The 20,188-nt window shown below is 38.8% G+C and overlaps 1 protein-coding gene and 3 pseudogenes across 1 annotated transcript in view; 3 read left to right on the forward strand and 1 right to left on the reverse strand.

Annotated features, from left to right (window-relative positions):
• Positions 1–20,188, reverse strand: part of LOC146450379 (transducin beta-like protein 3) — a 223,702-nt gene that overhangs the window by 200,072 nt on the left and 3,442 nt on the right. The window lies entirely within an intron of this gene.
• The window catches only part of LOC146450389 (uncharacterized), a 286,459-nt pseudogene that overhangs the window by 108,217 nt on the left and 158,054 nt on the right, over positions 1–20,188 (forward strand).
• LOC146450397 (uncharacterized) lies at positions 2,252–6,376 on the forward strand (annotated as a pseudogene).
• LOC146450398 (uncharacterized) lies at positions 6,661–9,188 on the forward strand (annotated as a pseudogene).

Raw genomic sequence — 20,188 nt, forward strand, 5'->3', positions numbered from 1 at the left:
GCGACTGTTTACTTTATTTTAGATAGCGTGGAAGCGCTGCTTTTTCTTGTTCATTTCATTTTTCCTTCCTGAGGTGGACAACAATTAATCACGTTTGAAATGGTTGCTGGAGTGAAATGTGCTCTCAGATTACACCAAACAGTCTGTTGAAATTGTGGTACTTTAAATTTGAAAACATGACCCATTCCCTTCCCTTCCTCAACCTTTGATCACAAAAAGTGAAGTCGTAATGGTGATAAAAATTAGCTGAAAAAGTGAACACTGTTGTAATTCTTAATAGATGTATATCAATTACCACTGAATTATTCTTTTCATTTTCTTTCTTTCTTCGTATATTTTTTAGTTGCGAAATTCAGTATTTTAAAGGAATTAAGAAATGCCCAATCTACTGCTGCTCTGCACCATGCTTCAGCATCCAAGAACTTATCTCAGTACTCATATGTACAGGTGAAGACAGGGTTTGTACCGAAAGACCAATAGCATGCCGAGGAAATGCCACTTTCATTTTCCACACTTCAACTTTAAATGAGCGAGATGACTTCAAGGCTGATGGTAATGGATCATTTCGCAACCAAGGAAAGAAGACAGACGTTGTACAGCTGGACGATAGTGGTAATGTAACCAAACTGAGCAGCCAACCTACCATTCTGAAAGAATGCCAGTACAAGTTGATACGAACATACTGGGTGCATACCTCCAATCCCGACTTTAAGAGAAGAGTTGCTGAGCTTGAGGACAGCAGTGGCAACCTCTCTCCACACGTGATGCTTCCGTATATATACAGTGGAGACCCAGATGACAAAGAAATAAAACCACATGGAGGAGCCAAGAAGAACCCGCGACCTTTCTTTTCAACTCGCACAAAAATATCAGATAAGGCAAGTTCTTCTTTGGGACCATCCTCCATTTATGATGAGCCCTACCAGAAAGCAGGAGACGTTATTTCTCGAAAAGCATCTTCTGCTGTTCCCAGAAGAATAGACCAAGTCAAGTATCAGAGGAAGAAACTTCGGACCAAGCACGAGAAGCACCAGTTAGCTGAATTGATAAGTCTCTCCAACAACGGCTTTGTATGAAATGTGCAAGTAGGTCCAGGCGTGAAAGCGGTCCTTGCTACAGAGGAGCAGTTGGCAGACGTTGTCCGATTTTGCACCAATCCTGAAGAGTTTGGCATTCTGGGCATTGACGTCACCTACAATATTGGCGACTTCTATGTCACCACAACGACATACAAACACCTTGCTATTGTTGATAAGTAAACAGGGAAGCATCCAACTTTCCCTGGGCCAATGATGGTGCATACCGATGAAAAGGAAGCCACGTTCCATTACTTTGCCAGCACACTGAGGGAGCTGAATTCAGACATACAGAATGTTCTGTTTATTGGATCTCACCGACAGCATTCCATTGAAAATGGCCTTGGTCCCCAAATGCCAATTGCGCAGTTTCTTGCATGCAAAAAGCACGTGGAAGACAATGTAAAGATGAAGTTGGCAACATTAGGCGTGCCAAACAAGTGTGATGTCTTGATTGACATATTTGGGGACAGCACTTCACGTGGTTTAGTCGACTGTGAAACAAATGGAGACTTTGACAGTAGACTGCTACAACTAAAATCATTTTGGGAGAGCGTGTCACATGGCAAGGAATTCTATTCCTATTTTGTAACTCATGTTGCAGAAGAAATGAAGTCCAAGATGCTTCTTCCAGTTCGCCGTGCTGCAGGTTTAGGGGACAACTTCTTCTTCAACAACAGTACCGAAAGTATCAATTCAAGTTTGAAGAGTGAAGTTGAAAAGCGAAAGAATGCGGCCTCACCTGGGAGACCATCCAAGTGTTCGTATGGGGAACTTGTAAACATTGCCAATGGTTTTGTTACCCGATATCAACGTAACTTTCACAGGGCAATTGTTAGTGATGGCCCTTACGTACTTGCATCCAGGTATCAGTATCTTGAAGTTACAGAAGATGCTTGGAGAGAGATGTCCATGAAAGAGCGGTGTGCCAAAATCAGTGTTATTGATCCGGTGGGGTCCAAGAAACTACCCCAGAGCGCAAATGCTACGTCAACTTCAGTTCAAGAAGTCTGTATCACATCTCCAGTTCTTTCAGCTGCTGACACTGGTCTAACTGCACAGGAAAACGTTCAGACTTTGAAGTAAGTGGCCTTCCCGAGTATCTGCGCGGATCCTGGGACAAAGCAAAGGAAATCATAAGGAAGAATGGAATTACCAGCATCAATGATGGCACAATGATTGTAGTTTCAATAACCAACCCCCGAAAGCTTCACATAGTCAACATTGTTGGTTCAAGAGTCACATGTGACTGTGAGAGATTCAAAATGGAAAGACTGTGTGCACACACCCTTGTAGCCTCCCACCATAAAGAAATTCTTCATGATGTGGTGTCTTCATGGCAGCCAAAACTATCCAATCTTGTGAGCTCGTCAATTCCTAAGAAAACAGGAAAGAAACCTGGCCCCACCAGGTACCGACCCAGTCGTCAAGCACAAGAGCGAAATGTTCAAGTTCTGGAAGCTCCTGATACACAGTACCAATTCCAAGATCAAGACAAGCTGAAAATTACCTGGCTCCACAGGTCAAAAATTACCACGTGTTATGGCTACAAAAACAAGTTCCGGAAAACCGCGAGTGACCCAGTACCAACAGAACCTATGACATTGTTTTCCTCAGAAAGCAAATCAGAGCGTATACCCTGAAGGGGACAACTGGCCTTAGATTTACTGTAAAGCCGGAAAATACGTATTTTCACTTAAAAAGGGCTTGCGTTCAGAGTGACACATCTGAAAGAATTGGTGCTCACAGCCTTGTAATCACCGAAGATGACAAGCGTCATCTTAAGCAGATCCATTTGAACAAATTGAAACAAGAATTTGGAGTTGACATTTAATATGTATGAAATGCTTTTCATGCAGCTTTTCTTAAGAACTGATACATATTAGTTTTTTTTTTAGATATTTTCAAACTTCTACAAAGCTAGTATGTAGTGTAGTTTGCATTGATATTTTGCACTGACTTGCGAATCATGGATGTCGTATTCTTTGCCCTTTCAGTTAAGAGTTATAAAATTGTTGCTGTTACTGTTAAATCAAACTAAACGACCGTAAGAATACTATTTCACTTGAATACGTTTACAGTTTACATGAAAATGGTGGTGGTGGGGGGTTGAAAAAGCTCTTATGCAAGATAAAATATAATCTTGTCGTTACTGTTAAATCGAATTAAAATCACCATGAAGCTGTGCTTTCACAAGTTTAGGTTGGTGAAGATGCGATGAAGCTCTTACTTATCATTACTACCTCTTGGATGAACTAGTAGTTAGTGATAGTTTTGTTGATGTTACTGTTACTGTTAAACCAACTAAAATCACTGTAAATTGTGGCGAGAACATGTCAAAGCTCTCAAGATGAGTGACGTTGACTTGTAGATTTATATGACAGTTACTCTTTTCTATATGAAAGTGTCAACACATTCATTGAAATTCTTAGGTCAGCTATGAACATTGATGTTATTACTGATTTTCTTTTAAACTGATTAAACTTAGAAGAACCTGTAAACCTGTGCTTTCTATAATTGATTTCATATGAGAATGTATACTCACTGTTGTAAACCGCATAGACATCAACATGATCAAAGTATTTCCCTTTTCGGCACAGGGTCCAGAGAAGTTCAATTCCATCATGTACTCATGTTCAATTCAATCATGGCTTTGTACAATGAACTCCTGAATCCAATTTTACCGGTTTTTCCTTTCCTTTTTGCCATAAAACTGTCATAAATATCCTTTCGATCGGCTCCCACGTTCGTTCGCCATGTTGTTTTTTTACTTCACAAACCACAATCACCGGCTCCCGGGCGCAACTTCCGGGCCCACAGTAATTTGGCCCGCGGTAAATATATTGTGTAACGCAATCGTAACGCAATATAAACTCAGCGGTCTACGATCGAATTGAACTCTTCTGGACCCTGTCTTTTCTCAGAGGCTTCTTTTATTTGTTCCACCGATGTGGCCGGCTCTTCCTTGTCCAGTGAATCTGTGGAATCTGCAGGTAAATTGGCTTAAAATGTTTAAATGAGTCTGCAGTCTGCAGTCTGCATTTTACACTGACCGAATTAAAATACTCCTTTTCAGGTGAAATATTGGATACAGTATAATCTTTCATAAGATGTTTACGGCAAGGGTATGCAGGATCCCCAACAAGAAGTGGCTCAATAGTTGTGCCATTAATGTCTCTGGTTAATGTGTTGTGGTCTGTTACCAGAGTCCCTTTGATAACTTTTTGTCCAATATTTGAATGACTAAATACACGTGCATCATGAGCCCTGCCTGGCCAGCCAGCAAAAATATCAGTTATGTGACATTCACTGTCACAGAGAGCGTGTACAATAACAGAGTGGAATGACTTTTTGTTAATAGTCAGTGTGGTGGTTCTGAGGGGCCTTAAGGGCCCACAGACGGATTTTTCACGCGGACATGTGTGTTGCTAAGGAATTGAAATATCACTTCTGGTGACTGACGATATCATTTTGTTAGCCGACCAGAAAGCCCACTCAAGACTGAGAAACTTTGATAACAATCTCCTTATTGTTTCAATTACAGTCGTTTCAAAAGTTTAAAAACTACAAAAACAAACAAAAAAATTAAAATACAAAACGGTAAAAAAATAAAACTGGTTGATTCATGTCGGGGAGGAAGGTAGGAAAGAGAGAGCGGCAAGTTTCGGAAGCTGCAAGCAGTCGATGGTCACCGCCTTCGTTAGTCTCAAAGGATGTTGGCTGTCAAGTAAACTTCTTTGAAGAAGAACTGTGTTTGAAAAATACATTAACAGTGGCAACTCAGACTGAGAAAAGGACACTGGAGGTAGAAATGGTCATCCCACTCTACAGAGAAAACTGAGGCAAGTGAAGTGCCTTGTAAAGAAGCACCAACTGACGAACCAATAAAAACTGAAGGGGATGAAGAAACAATCCGTACACAGCTAACCAGAAAGGAACTGAGCATAAAACAGTCCCCTTTCGTAATCTGTAGTTCAGAAAAATTTCAAAAGTCCGTCTCAGAAAGTAAGTGCAACAAGTGCAATAACCCAGGAAAGCTAAAATTTGTGAAAGTAAGTGAAACGAAGACAGGGATTTTTAAGTTGGACTTCGTTTGTTCATAATGTAAAAAAAGCGTTTACCATCTCCACCAGCAACAAAATTATTCCGAATCGCACAAAACCAAAAACTTACCTTGCGAACCACATCCTTCTTTCATTCATTGTTCGTGGCCAGTATTACAAGGACTACAATCATGTCCTGGGCAGTCTAGAAATCAGCCACTTCAGCAAAAAACAGTGAATACGAGTTATCGAGTGGATAACCCAGAAGTAGAGATAATTACAAATTGGAGTGTTGACCAGGCTCGCAAAATTATCCGAGCGCGCAGGAATGAAAAGAAGTTAGAGGTCGTGTTCGATGGATTTTACCTAACGAGGTCACTACTCCAACAACACTTCTGCTACCATACATGATACTAAAACGGGCAACATCATAGGATACGCTCACAGAATAAAGCGAGGTCAAGCCGCCAACTGAGAAGGCACATTTGGCAGGGCAGAAGGGAACATGCTCGACGAGATACTTGCAGATCTGATAGGAAAGCAAAAGATGAAGATCACAAAGCAGTATTAGACAAAGACGCTCCATGTCACGAGGCGTTACGATCAAGAATCCCAGAAATGACATGGTATACTGCGGCAACCACACTGCCCAAATGTTCCATGCAGACTTGAAAAAGGGAAAAAGACCCCATGTCAGGTAAGTACGAGGATGAACGAGTTATAGTGTTAGCGTGCAAACTGCAAATTTTAGTAGCTCAGTTTTGGCTTTTTAGATATTATGGTTATGTAGAAAGTGTATCACTTGAGGTTTGTTTGAAGTTTGAAGTTCATTTGCCTTTCTTTCTAATATATTTACAATTTATTGAGTGGTTAATGTATGGCGAGGTGACCTCTAGAAACCACCACGCTTATAGTTGAGGCCACCTAGTACCTAAAAAATATATGCTTATATAGTTTGTGCAACAAGTGTGCGGCTTTGCCAATTCAGTGTGATTATTTTATTAAAAACTCTGGCAGTTTATACTTAAAGTTGGGAAAACTTGTCAGAGAAGTGATTGTAACAGGAAGGGAATTCCAGATCTTTGGGGCTTGGTAAAGAATTGTGAATTTTTTCAGATTAGTTCGGCAATGATGCACGCCATAGTTGTTGGCAGTTCTGGTGCTATAGCCATGAATTTGTCTGTTTGTCAAGAACAAGTTGAAAAACAAAGGAGGCAAAAGGTTGTTATGATAACAGTACATAAATTTCGCTATTAGAAACGTATTGATTTGATAAATGTCTAAAATTTTTAATTTGGAGAATAAAGGAGCAGAATGTGCTCTATAGTCTGAATTGGTAATAGCTCGCACAGCCCGTTTTTGCAAACAATAAATTCTATTTAAGTTACTTATGTATGTAGACGACCATGTAGAATTACAAGAGGTAATATAAGGATAAATTAGCGAGTAGTACAAAGTAAGTTTAGTTTTTGAGGATAGATAGAAGCGCGACCTGAATAACATCTAATTGATTTAGAGATTTGTTTACATAGATAGCTGACATGATCTTTCCAAGTAAGGTGCTCATCAATATATACCCTGAGAAATTTAGTAGCGTTGGTTCGTGTTAAAAGTTGGCCACCAAGGGAGAAGGAAAAGTAGTGCTTAGATTTCTTCTGCCAAGGTTTGAAAATGAGATAAGTTGTGTTCTTTACATTAACCGATAATTTGTTACATCGTAGCCAAGTTTCAATATTTTTTAGTTCGTTACCAATACAATGTCAACATAGTTGGTCTCCCCGAAATCGACTCGCAAGAATCGGCATCTGCCCCTACATCTTTATGCATACGCCTTCTGAAAGCTTCAGGAGTGGATATAAACAGACAAGATGTCGACATTGCGCACCGCTTGACCACTTGATCCTTAGTAAATGACACCGGTGAGATAACGATTGCATTTACTTTTCGGGAGGTTCTCAAGAGTACAAGAGTACATAATTATTAAAATGAAAAGAAATAATCAACAACATCCCTGAGGAGTACCATGGCATTGCACTTGCTTACAGGGGGAAAAGGATTGACCTTGGGTCTGTACACTACCAGTGTAAGACAAACATGTCAATACCACACAAGGTGACTGTAACTATTGCATTATTATATTTCCTGTCAGCAACACCTAGGGTAGTCATAATGAGAACAATATGCACAGGATGTGTATGCAATTGCAAGATTTATTAATAAAGGTAACCTTTTCCCTTAAAATTGAATGGAATACAACTCTTGTTTTATCTCAGCTTTGCAAGGTCTAATATTAAGCTAAAGAAATAGGATGTGAGTTCTTGATATAATACAATGTACTTTTTAAAGTGTAGAATTGAACCATAACATAAAGTTAAAGTATACAGACTTAATGTATTACTATTTTCTTATAGAATATCGGTCCAATATGGATAGTTCTCCTGTTCAAACTCCTTGCAATTCCAATGCCAAAGAAAGCTGTCGATTATGTCATCCAACGTCAAGAACAATTCGAGCAACACATCCCGAAACGAAATTTACCAGATTACCAAACGAAAAGGTTGATTATTGTCACTATTCTTTCAATATATACACATGTACACACTTTATGTATTTATCCTAAGCTTATTTCACAAAGTTGTTTGACAGAAAGTATTGGTACTGCTTCAAAATAATATGACAGCTGACAAAGTAAAGTCTCACTCAAAAATTATCACAATTTTATTAAAAATGAAACTTCTACTTGTACATGATTATCTTTAGGCTTATTTTCAGTTGACTTTGTCAGGTGTAGATAATTTTTTAGCTGCAGACAACACTTTAAATTCGTGGTAATAATCACATACACAAATTGAGTGTCCATTTTCATCTCTTGCATTTTTATGTACATGTAGAAATGAAATAAAAGGAACAAGATGAAAAAACACGCGAAAGAGAAAGAATATATGACATCCATGAAGGCTGTTTCCATCACAACAAAATACTCTGCTGGTGGACGTGATGACAGCAGCTGTGAATCAGAATTCAGTGATAGCAGTGACAGTTTCCCAGTGACAGACAGCAGTGATGAGTGTGGAGAGGAGCTACAAGGCAATCCTTCCCCTTTGTATTTCTTGTACAATTGTGAAGGCACTGGTGGATCCATTTACAAGGGCCACATTGTAGAAATTGCTGCAACCTCTTGTCAACAATGTGGAAACTCATTTTCGCAATATGTTTCCATTCTTTAGACAATACTTCCAGGATAGCAGCACCAGGTAAAAACAATGTGTTAGAGTAACTCCCATACAAGGCCTACCTTTAAGCTGCTGTGAAATTTACTTTCAATCATACTATGTTTGTGAAGTCATCAGTTATACATGACACTACGTACAAAATAAATAATTTTAAAATCAGTGATAAATAATTAATCACTGATATGAAAGAAATAAAAATGACTATTAAAAAATCCATAATTTCGTGAAACAAATGCTCGTGACACATAAGCTCTCTGGACAATGGCATAACTTTGCTGGATAAAAAAGAATAATATTCAGTGCAAACACATTGTATAACAAAATGCACATTATTTAGAAGAAATGAGACTTTGATCAGCCATATTTTATACCTGTAAGGGTTTAATTTTTAGGAGATTATTGAGTTCAGTGTCATTTATATTTTAATAGCTTTGTAATACCTGTACGAGCAAACGGCTTTCCAGGCTTGTGTTTCACCCACTACAAAAAGACCTTTTTTTGTAGTGGGTAAAACAACAGCAGAAAAGCATCTCCTCTCACAGGCTACGTTATAACCACTGTGTGCCTGTTTCCTTTCAGTGGTCAGAAAATGTGGTATAAAGCAAACAGACCTTATCCAACAGCCAAAGTCTTCCGAAGTAATGCATAGATTTGTATATTGGCTTACAAAACTCACAAAGGAAGTGTCAAGAAAGACCAACAAAAAATACTTCCCAGGTACACTAGAAAACATTTGGAATTGTAACACAAAATCAGCATTTCCCTCTTCAACTTTAGAAGCAGCATTGAAAGGTGGATCTCAACCTTTTATACGAATGCAGAAAGCTGTGTGGTGAATAATGGCTTTTGCACTGACTACTTCATGATATATAGAGGTGTAAGTCAAGGCTGCCCAATATCCCCCTATCTGTTTCTCCCCACTGCTGAGGTTTTATCCATCAAGATAAGACAAGACAATAGGATTAAGGGCATCAAAATTTTCGGAACAGAATGTAAGGTGAGCCAGTTTTCTGATGACTCCTCAGCTTTATTAGATAGTCTGACATCTGCTGAAAACCTTGTTGAAACGCTAAATGATTATGGGAAAATATCTGGCTTGAAATTGAATGCTTCTAAAACTAAAGTGATATGGTTGGGTCCATGGAGGAACAAAAAAGCCAAGCCCCTAGGCTTTAAAACGACTAAAGATCCTGTCCGAATTTAAGGAGTATATGTTTTTTTACAATGAAGAAGAAAATGCAAAAAGAAATTTTGCAAAGAAAGTTCAAAATCTAAACACTACTCTTGATGTCTGGAGTTCCCGAGATCTGACTATTTTTGGAAGATGTTTGATATTAAAGTGCTTAGGTATTAGTCATCTGACACATTCCACTTCAATATCGGTAGTGCCTCTTTCTAACTAAACATGGTGCAAAAAGCCACATAAAGTTAAAAGACAGGTTCTCTACCAGGATTACCAAGACAGAGGATTGCGGGTACCCAACTCTGAAGTCATGTCTAAGGCTCTTAAGCTTGCCTGGATAGGAAGGTTTCTCTCTGTTTAACAGCCGCCCCATAGAAAGGAGAACTGGAAAGTAATTCCCGAGTACTTCTTTGGGAAACTCGGCGATCTAAATTTCTTCTTAAGATGTAACTATGATAAAAAGATCCCTTAATAATGAAAGTATACCTGTCTTTTGCGAGGAAATTTTGCTTTCTTTTTTGGAACTCAAGAGCCTATATATCCAGTTTGGACAAGACTTGGTATTCTTTCATAACAAGGAAATTTTGATTGACGGTAAAACTTTTTTTTTTAAAAAATTGGTATCAGAAAAGAGAAATATGCATTCAAGATCTCTTAAGCAGTAAGTTTCAATATAAATACAATATTAAATGTAACTTTCTCCAGCATTTTCAAGTAGTTTCTGCAATACCAAAACAACTACTGGAAAAAGCCCGGGGGGTTGCTATTGATAAATGACCATTTTCAGTCGGTCAAACTGTGTTTAATTTTTTTGTCCACTGTCACAATAATATTATTGTAATGGCTGGCATGAAAAAGAGAATGGATGCCCTCATTAAAAAGTCCAAGGCCAGTTGCAGTGACGATCAAGGACAAGGAGAAGCAACTGTGGTACCTCCGAAGAACTTGCAGCGAGAGATGCCGCCAGACCATGGCAGCGATCGAGATATGGATGAAGTCAACATGTAAGACATTCCGACAAGGGATCTAGCCCCAAATCCCTGCAATATAAAGCTCGTGCCAGAATCAGAGCTGACAATGACTTTAAGTCGGATATTAAACGTATTTGCAACCAAGCCAAACAAGGCATCGTAAGAGCTCTGACTAGCTTTCGCGAACATCAAAGTCAAAAGCACAGAATGCTTTAATGTGTCAGAAACGCCCTATAGCTTCAAGAGACACGAAAGTGGTCCACCGTAATACTTGGGGAAATACATGTAAGAACAGATCAGAAATAGCGCACTCAGTGAACAGTGACACCAATCTAACAACAAACAATGTAACTATGTCAAACAGAGTAACTTGACCAATCTGACCCCTAGCCAAGTGATGTCAGTTTTGGTTAAGAAACTTGTTAGGCACAACTATGTGACTCTTAAGGAAAATGTAAGCTCTCTGAGTGATGTTTCTGTTCATAAAGAAATTGCCATTAAAAAAATGATCATTTCTGTTAAAAGAAAGGGGAACAATGACATACATTCTCACCCCTACCCAAGTGATGTCCGTTTTGGTTAAGAAACTTGTTAGGGACAACTATGTGACTCTTAAGGAAAATGAAAGCTCTCTGAGTGACGTTACTGTTCATAAAGAAGGTTGCTCAAATGAGTAATGTTAAAAAAAAGATCTCAAACTTTCACAAGAGAAAAATAATATAAATTATACTGTTAAGAAAGTTGGAAAGGAAGTGGAAGTGGTGTTTGCTAATATAATAAAAGAACTTAAAGAAAAGCAAAAGACACTCCAGAGACTATAGATCTATAAAAGATCGTGGGGAGTTATTCAGTATTTTGATGAACATCTGAAGGAGGATGATGGCAAATTGTTTGCTCTGTAGCACAGCAAGACGTCTCAGGATATTCAGCAGTCTGTGCTAACACAGATAATGGAAGAAGACAGTAAAATGAGAATTGTATTTGCGACTAGTGCACTAGGCATGGGCGTGAACATTCCAGACATCAGTATGACATCATTGAGTGCCTGGAGATATGGAACAAGATGTCGAAAAAATTGGGAGGGGGATGCGATGACAGTCAAGTGACTGAAGTGCTGATGTATGCGTCATATAACTTGTCACATTGTCATACTACAAAGAGGACTTTGGAAAGGGAGAGGAAGCCAACTGCAGAAGAGAATTTATCTGTTCATTTTTCAACGAAAAAGCAAAGCAAATGACTCTGAAGCACAACTGCTGTGATTTATGTGACAATGAACATGACTGTGAAGAGTGTGAGACCTCAAAAGACAATTTCGCAGAGAAACCAAGAAACGTATATCAAAGAATTGTTGATGACAGCAAGAAAACATTGCTAGAGGAGACTTTGAGAACTCTAGTAAAGGAATATAGGAAATGTTCAGTTTTAGGGTCCAGGGGCCCGCTTCTCGAAAGTCCCAGTAACTTACCGGGCCTGATAAACGTTTTTTTGCCGATTACGCAGTGATTACAGACATGGTACTTGGTCAATGTTTTCATAGAATTATAAGATTTTTTAAATTTAGTATTCAAAGCTAACAAGAATTGACTTTTGTTAAGAAATATTTATCACCAAAGACACTTATTGGGCCCGGTAATTTACCGGGACCTTCGAGAAATGGGCCCCAGAACACTAACTGCTTCAACTGACTGTCAGTTGCAAGATCTGGTATTAGCTAGCTGTGAAAGCATTTTCACTGTCCAATACTTAATGGAGAATTTTCCAGTATTCAATATGTCCTTAGCATAGGAGATAATAACTTTGTTCAGCAACATGTTTAGAGACATCAGAATACAAATTCGGTGACTGCGCCTGATAGTCTGCATTTAGGCTGAGGGAGACTTTGCACTGAAATGCAGGACTGATGTACAGAACCCTCACTGATTCTGAACCCCCAGATGAGGTGGTACAACAGAACAATTCAAATGTTAACATCAAAGTATTGTATGTGGGCCCTGTCAAGCAAAACGGAACTTTATACTGTGTTTTGCTGTATTTTAGCTTTTAGAAGTTCGAGAGATCAGAGTACATGCACAATGTATATTGTAAGTGCATTATTTACCCAAATTGCATACAGCAACCTAGAAAATCTAATCTTCAAATTTACAAGGTTTTGCATGGAAATTTCAAAATTTTTCTCAGAAGTAGAAATTTGTGTATAAGATCCCTTTGCACTTGGTGTGGGCCAATTTTTAAAGATTATGACATTGCAGTGGAATATGTCATTGAAGGCATATTGGAATAACTTCAGTTGGTTTGTTTAATTGACAGAATTAACAAACTTATTTCAGTTGCACATTCAGGTTTTTCTGTTGCTTTACGACCCTGTGCCACAAAGTTACCATAACAACCCAAATTAAGCGATTTTATTGGTATTTTATTAACACATCCTTTCGTAAACCGGTACCATTGACCATTTCCTCAACGACCAAGTTTGCCGTGTTTAGCTTTGTAGCTTTTTTCGAAATTCAAAATGTCTTTCATGCAAGAAATGCAACGCATTGATTAGGAGCTCTTTTAAGAGCCAATTGAGCTCATTGGATTCCCAATCAACCCTGCTTTCTTGCATATGTCTACACCTTTGAAGGGTCACAACACAATGTTCCATCTACAAATCAATGGAGAGGCTCTATGGCAATTGCACTTTATCAGGCGTCCTAGTGAAATGTTTGCTGCTCTTCAGTTTTAATCTGTACCAAATTGGTTGTCAATTCTCGTCCATTTGACGAAGTGGTTTAGGGCTCAACGTCTACAGCAGAACGTCCTACATTACCAACAAAGTTTGTAATGCAAACGGTAAAAAAAGCCGTGGTGCCGTATGATCACACTACTGGTGCACTATTGCACTACACCCCGATGAATTAAGCCAAGCACCAGAAGACATTATTGCGAACCTAAAAGAAACCGCAGCCGAACTGGTTAGAGAAAACCAAAGATTGTCTAAAGAAATTGAAGGTCAGATTATTAATTAGGCTACAATCCATCAATTGTAGCAAAACCTATCATTTTTTCATAATGTTAGTATCAGAACCAAATTGCACTCAGCTGTTCGACATCGCCAATCGAACCCAATTGAATTGAATTTCAATCAAACTCAATCCATGAGCTCAATTGAGCTCAGCAATCTAGCGAAATCGAGATATGCCGGGGTTAATGGGATATTTGAAACTGAACTCCATCAATCATTATTTCACTTCTTTCCTTTTTTATTTTAAGATAAGGCATCAGAACTTTACGGCGCCATGCTTGCCCTAAAAGACGTTGAAAGGCAAGCTGGACATAACAGTCAAACAATCGACCAGGTCGGGCCTCAACAACAGCAATGCCATCTCAAGGAAATGAGGTACCCTCAACTATTTCCACTACAAGTAAAAACTATTGATAGTTTCTATAAAAAAAGTGCAATGGGAAAAATGCCTACCATTTACAACCTAAGCCATCTAAGCAAAGTTAATCAGTGTGAACTATTTGCAAAAATATAATTAAGCCATCTAAGCAAAGTTAATCAGTGTGAACTATTTGCAAAAATATAATTATAATTCTATCTTCTTTCTAGTGAAAAAGCAAAGAAAGCACTGTGGTTTGCAGACCTATGGCCTCAGTCTCAGATTTTTTAATATGCAGGATCCCTCTGGACGACCAATTAGTATTGACTTAAATTCAGGTAAAAGCCACCACACAATAAAGTTGATAAAACAGGTAGAGATGCAATAATATTGAGGATTATTGCCATTTCCGTTTAAAATGATGTGAGAGGATGTTCCTGGGGGTGAAAAAGTGATTTTGTGTTATAGTAAAAGAAGATAGACATCAAACAAGAGATCTTGTTTTCCATGAACTACTTCAATTTCTTCCCTGTGATATTTATACTTTCCATTCATTAACCACCATCGGATGCTGCAACACCAGTTAATCCCGGGGATGGCAATACATCTACAGTAACACCCAGTCATCCTGAGAGCACATGTAAGTAATAACACGTTTTATAACTAAAACAAATTTTCTTCTATAATCCTGAGCTGTATATTACATCATAATGACAGTAGGATTTGAAAATATTTGGCCTATCAGGATTCCTGTGGCTAGCTAGGAGACTTTGACCCAAAACATGGAGTTGTTGAGTATGAAAATTTGGGAAGATCCATCATACTAGCCCCATCAAAATCTTTTATGACCCCTAGACTCTCAAAGTTATCTGGAACACTGGTATTGCTCACGTGTGTTTTTGAATGAAAACCCCCTTGAATAGTAGGAAACCTTGTAAGAGGGTAAAGTGTTAGGATCCTCATTAAAGGTCTTATACCGGTACTTCTTTTCAGGCCAAAAACACAACAGAGCCCTTTGCAAACCTAGATGATGAAGAAAAGGAAAAGATCAAGACAACCCTGCTCATTATGGATTGCTTTTCAATTTCACTGGAAAGCGATCATGAAACATTCATGCCAGGTGCCCTGTGGGCCAAGTCCCATAAGCCTTTTCTCTACCTACATGTTTTTATTGTTCAATTTTCAAGGTCACCATGAGCTATCTCCAAGCTCAGCCCAGTACTTCCCAAAACGTACCTGGTAGAAAGCTGCTGCAAAGCATTTGGACAGTCAGTGGGTTGTCAAGAAAACTCCAGGGCATGTGTGAGGCAGGCACGCAGCTAAGGTTTCGATAGGGGTGTTCGTTGAGCCACAAATCTTGGTGAGCGCCGGAGGCGCTCTTACTGGGGAGGTCTGGGGGCATGCTTCCCCGGAAATTTTTGAAAATCTAGGTTTCCAGAAACCTCATTTCCTGCATTTTGAGACCCATTTTAGGCAAATCACAACTTTGTTTTACAGCGGCTTTTTAAGATATATACATCATTTTGACAGCATAATTGTTTCAACTTAAACAAGAAAGTTCAATGTACATCCCGCGCCCTGTCAAGTTCTGATAACTATTCCACGGTGACTAAGCCCGAGGTTAAGCAAAGACACAATCATGTAAGTTGAAAGTCAACTAGGTTATTTATTGAATATTAAAAATAAACAAAAATGTGTATCGTTGACTCACCGCTTTTGTGGTGGGACTTCTCAGGCGAACTTGTACGTAATTGCACGTGAAACTCAACAAGACTTGAACTATTAAGTTTGAAGTGAATCTCCTTTCAGAACAAAGCCGCATTCAGAGAACATAACATATCGCAAAGCATGCTTTTCTATGGCTTTTTCAGGCGGATGCGGTTTTACCGCAAAAATAAAACGTCATTAAAATTTTGAATCTCCAAGGGTTCTTGACAATATTTATTTTTACTGAGGATAAGACATAAGGCCTAAAGAATGGGTTTATATCTCTATTTTTCTTTGGTTGATGAATTTCGACCACAGGAACTTTATTTAAGAGCGGATGTCTGTAAATATCAACCAGAGGTATGCAATAGCGAAAAATTCAAAATTCTCAAAAACATTCACAACATAGCCCACGGTAAACTATTGCAAGAAATACATCTTTTACTTCGATCCGATAATTATTTTTGATGTGAGGCCATGATCTTGAATTCACCGCTCCTGAACCGGGTTTTCGGTGTCTGACACCACATGTTGCGAAGACCTTGTTTTAAAAATCAAACCAGTTTCGTTCCAAACGAAAAACATCCAGTCTGATTAAGTACATAATTGTAGCCATCATGAATGGTATGTTACTCATCTGAAGTGAAAATTAAATATTTAGGAGATTTTTCAATAGTTACAATTTTTTAAGCGATTTCTCGTGATGCCAAATTGACAAATTTGCGAGGCTAAAATCATCAACTGGTACATGGTGTTGAGGATAAGGATTAACACCACATGAAAGAGCATCATTTCTTCTTATAAAATCGGCTTTCAAAACTATGGGCAACACAAAAGCAAATTTTTGAGGCCGCGAATTACAAGTAGTACTTTAGTGAAATTTGAGCTTTTCTGTCACGGCATTCTGATGCTAAAACTCAAATAAACACAAGATGAAAACGTTTCAAACAACAATTGTTTGTTGGTACTTGCTATAGGTTTTGGCCCACGTTCATAATATCACTTTCCATGGTTTTTAATCATTTCAGGACAGGCACAAAAGATTGTAGCAGTTTTAGTAGACCCCGAGTTCAAAAGCGTATAAAGGTCACAAAGGTCAGTTTACATAGTCAACGTTTTGAATTCAGACCAGAATGTTTTGCATTGAATCTTACTTTAGAACAAATGCAACAATAGCTACAAGTGCTATGTAATTCATACCTTTTGAGCAAACTTTCTGTACATTGTAGAAATCATCATATCAATCAGGAAAGATATATGTATTTTACCGCGAGTTAAAAATACGTTTAACGGCAGAGATTGCGTTACAGTTTGCACAGATCACTTGCCCCCAGGGGGAGGGGGACTCCCATATCAAATTGACGAGTTGATCGTCATAAATTTTGAAAAATACTACTAAAAGGAACCAGAATTTGTTTTGTAGCCGTGGTCTGTACAATTTTCCCACTTAGTGGTACCAACTCTAAAATGAATACGCTAAGTGACAGCTGACTGACATTTAAAATAATTTTCTCTTACATGTTTTCGCTCAATACCCTAAAACTGGCTAAAAGGTACCGCCATACCCTTGACAGGTACCAAGCCACGAATTTTAACCCCCGAAAGCTACGCTCACCCCTGTCAAATTTTTATATAAAGGTTCACCCCCTGGGTACCCTGCGAGCAGTGGCCCTTCGACTTATCTAGGAAGATCGAAGGGCCTCTGCTCACAGGGTACCCCCGGGCGCATGGCAAGGGTAATTTTTCACTGCCGCTTTGAAAACTATCTAAGGGCCACGGGGTTTCCTGACTGAACACTGAAAACTGAGGCGGAGCTTCTCGTAGGCAGAGCAGGTATCGAATTACTGTAACGCAAAACTCCTGACCTTAAATAAGAATTACCTTTAATAACGCTTGCAATTTGATTCTGAATTACTGGTTATTACATCCACACACATTTACGATTTTTAGTGATTTTTTTTAAACAGTTATTTTGCCGTGTGTTTTGTCATTGTTACAGTCTCCCGACGTAAAGAATGAGGAGGTTAGGAAGTTATTTGGCTGTGTGCTTTGTCACTGTAGCAGTCTCCTGACTTAAAGAATGGGGAGGTTGAGGGGGAGGTGGCAGGGTAAGAGCGAGGAGGGAAAGGGGGTTGCATCACCAATGTCATCCCTATTTTCCCCAATATGTAGAACGACTCACACCTGCAACAGTCGACCACAATACATTGTCAGCAGGAATAAGGGAGGAGCGTAGGGGAGCAATTTTTGTCACAAAGAGGACCAGGGTTTCACAGCCTGGATGGCACAGCTACGCTCCTTTGGCTGTAAAGCCAGTTCTACATAGTGAGATAACTAACTGACTAAACTTCAGTGTAAAATTTCCCTTGGTATCTTCGAAATCGATGACAGCCATCTGATCAGGTCTATTTGCTCAAGACATCGAGATGCTTATGGCATCAGGCGGCGCTGCCAAAACCAATTCTGCGCCAGTCCCACCAAGTTGGGCATCTAATCGTTTCAAGCAAACGAAGGGAGATCGGAGCATCACATTTGTGCAATCTAGACTTATCCACAAGATGACCTCGATATTAGTGCCTGTCGGCTTTCGCAAGTACTCTAAAAATTCAGAGCATAGCACCATATATTCAGGCAACATGATCTTGTTGGATCGTGTTCTTACTTTGACCCATTAAGGTCAAAGAAACCATATTTTGTCTGCTCAAATTCCATTACTGATGGATGAACTATCTTTTATCATATGAAAACTATCATACAACAGACAATTTTTGTGAACAATAAATTGAAAATTGGGTCTTATCCAGATGAACTAGACAGTGACATTGCTTTTAACTCTCCTTGAGTAGCATTCATGGTAGCCTGCGAATACAGCCGCCTCTCATCGCTCCCGGCCCCCGAGGGGGACGGGAGCGATGAGAAGCGGCTGTATTCGGAGGATAAAATTGTGATAACCCAAAACCGCAACCTCAGTTTGAACTGATTATATAATTAATTGTCTTTGAACTGATTATATTGTCTTTGGGGTCTAGCTGGACGAAACATCGATTTCTATCCAGTGGACAGGGGCGTACGTAAGTGCAAGGTCAGCGGTCTACCGGTGAAATGTATGTAACACAATCTCTGTGACCAAATGTATAAAACGGCCTAAAGTGTTACGATATTTCCTATAGATGTCCCATATTTATTAAAAATCCAGTGTGGCCTCTCAAAGGTATGAATTATGTAGCACTCTTAGCTATTTGCTCCATTTTTTTTCAAAGTAAGATTGAATGAAAGAAGTCCTGGTTATTCCATATTTACTAGTGTTGCAACCGGTTGACAACGTAAACTGACCCGTGTACGGCTTTTGAACTCCGCTAAAATCTTTTGACATTGCCCCTAAAAGATAGAAAACCAAGGAAAATAGTCTTATAAGCATAGGTCATGCACATGCAGTGCCCTGTAGCAAGAATCAATAAACCATTGTTGTTTGAAACGTTTTCATCTTGTGTTTATTTGAGTTTTAGCATCGGAATGCCGTGACAGAAAAGCTCAAATTTCACTAAAGTACTACTTGTTATTCGCGGCCTCAAAAATTTGCTTTTGTGTTGCCCATAGTTTTGAAAGCCGATTTTATGACAAGAAATGATGCTCTTTCACGAGATGTAAATCCTTATCCTCAACACCATGTACCAGTTGATGATTTTAGCCTCGCAAATTTGTCAATTTGGCATCACGAGAAATCGCTTAAAAAATTGTAACTATTGAAAAATCTCCTAAATATTTAATTTTCACTTCAGATGAGTAACATACCATTCATGATGTCTATAATAATGTACTTTATCAGACTGGATGTTTTTCGTTTGGAACGAAACTGGTTTGACTTTTAAAACAAGGTCTTCGCAACATGTGGTGTCAGACACCGAAAACCCGGTTCAGGAGCGGTGAATTCAAGATCATGGCCTCACATCAAAAATAATTATCGGATCGAAGTAAAAGATGTATTTCTTGCAATAGTTTACCGTGGGCTATGTTGTGAATGTTTTTGAGAATTTTGAATTTTTCGCTATTGCATACCTCTGGTTGATATTTACAGACATTCGCTCTTAAAAGTTTTTCTTCTGCCATTATTGATCTTCAAAGGAGGTTCGCCTCGATCAAACCCCTCAAACCCCCCCCTCCTACGCGCCTCCAAAGGGCAGAACCTCCCTGACGATCCTCCTAGAAAATGAAATTCGACAACATGTAAGTATTGACAACGTAAATGTCTAGCTTGATGAAGAAAAAATAAGGATAAAACTGTTTTCATTTTTGCTGATGATGTTATGTTGTTCTTATAGCTGAAAAACAAGACTGTTACATCTGAAGAGAAAGTCAAGTTTAAAATATCAGGAGATGGAACAAAAATGTCCCATAGTAGCAACCTATTCATTCGTTCCTTTGCATTGATAGAGGATGGACAGAGCTATCTGTCAAGTACAGGTACATCTTTTACTGATCAGTTAGTTTGATTATATGCAACTGGTAATACATCAAGTATTAACACAACAAGCACAAGACAAATTAATGTGTCCAGACTGACTATGTATCTTTTTAAGTTCCTTTCAAGAAACATATAACCCATCAGAAGC

Source organism: Pavona decussata, unplaced genomic scaffold (genome assembly GCF_977016875.1).
Source record: "Pavona decussata unplaced genomic scaffold, jaPavDecu1.1 SCAFFOLD_468, whole genome shotgun sequence".
NCBI classification, from domain to species: Eukaryota; Metazoa; Cnidaria; class Anthozoa; order Scleractinia; family Agariciidae; genus Pavona; species Pavona decussata.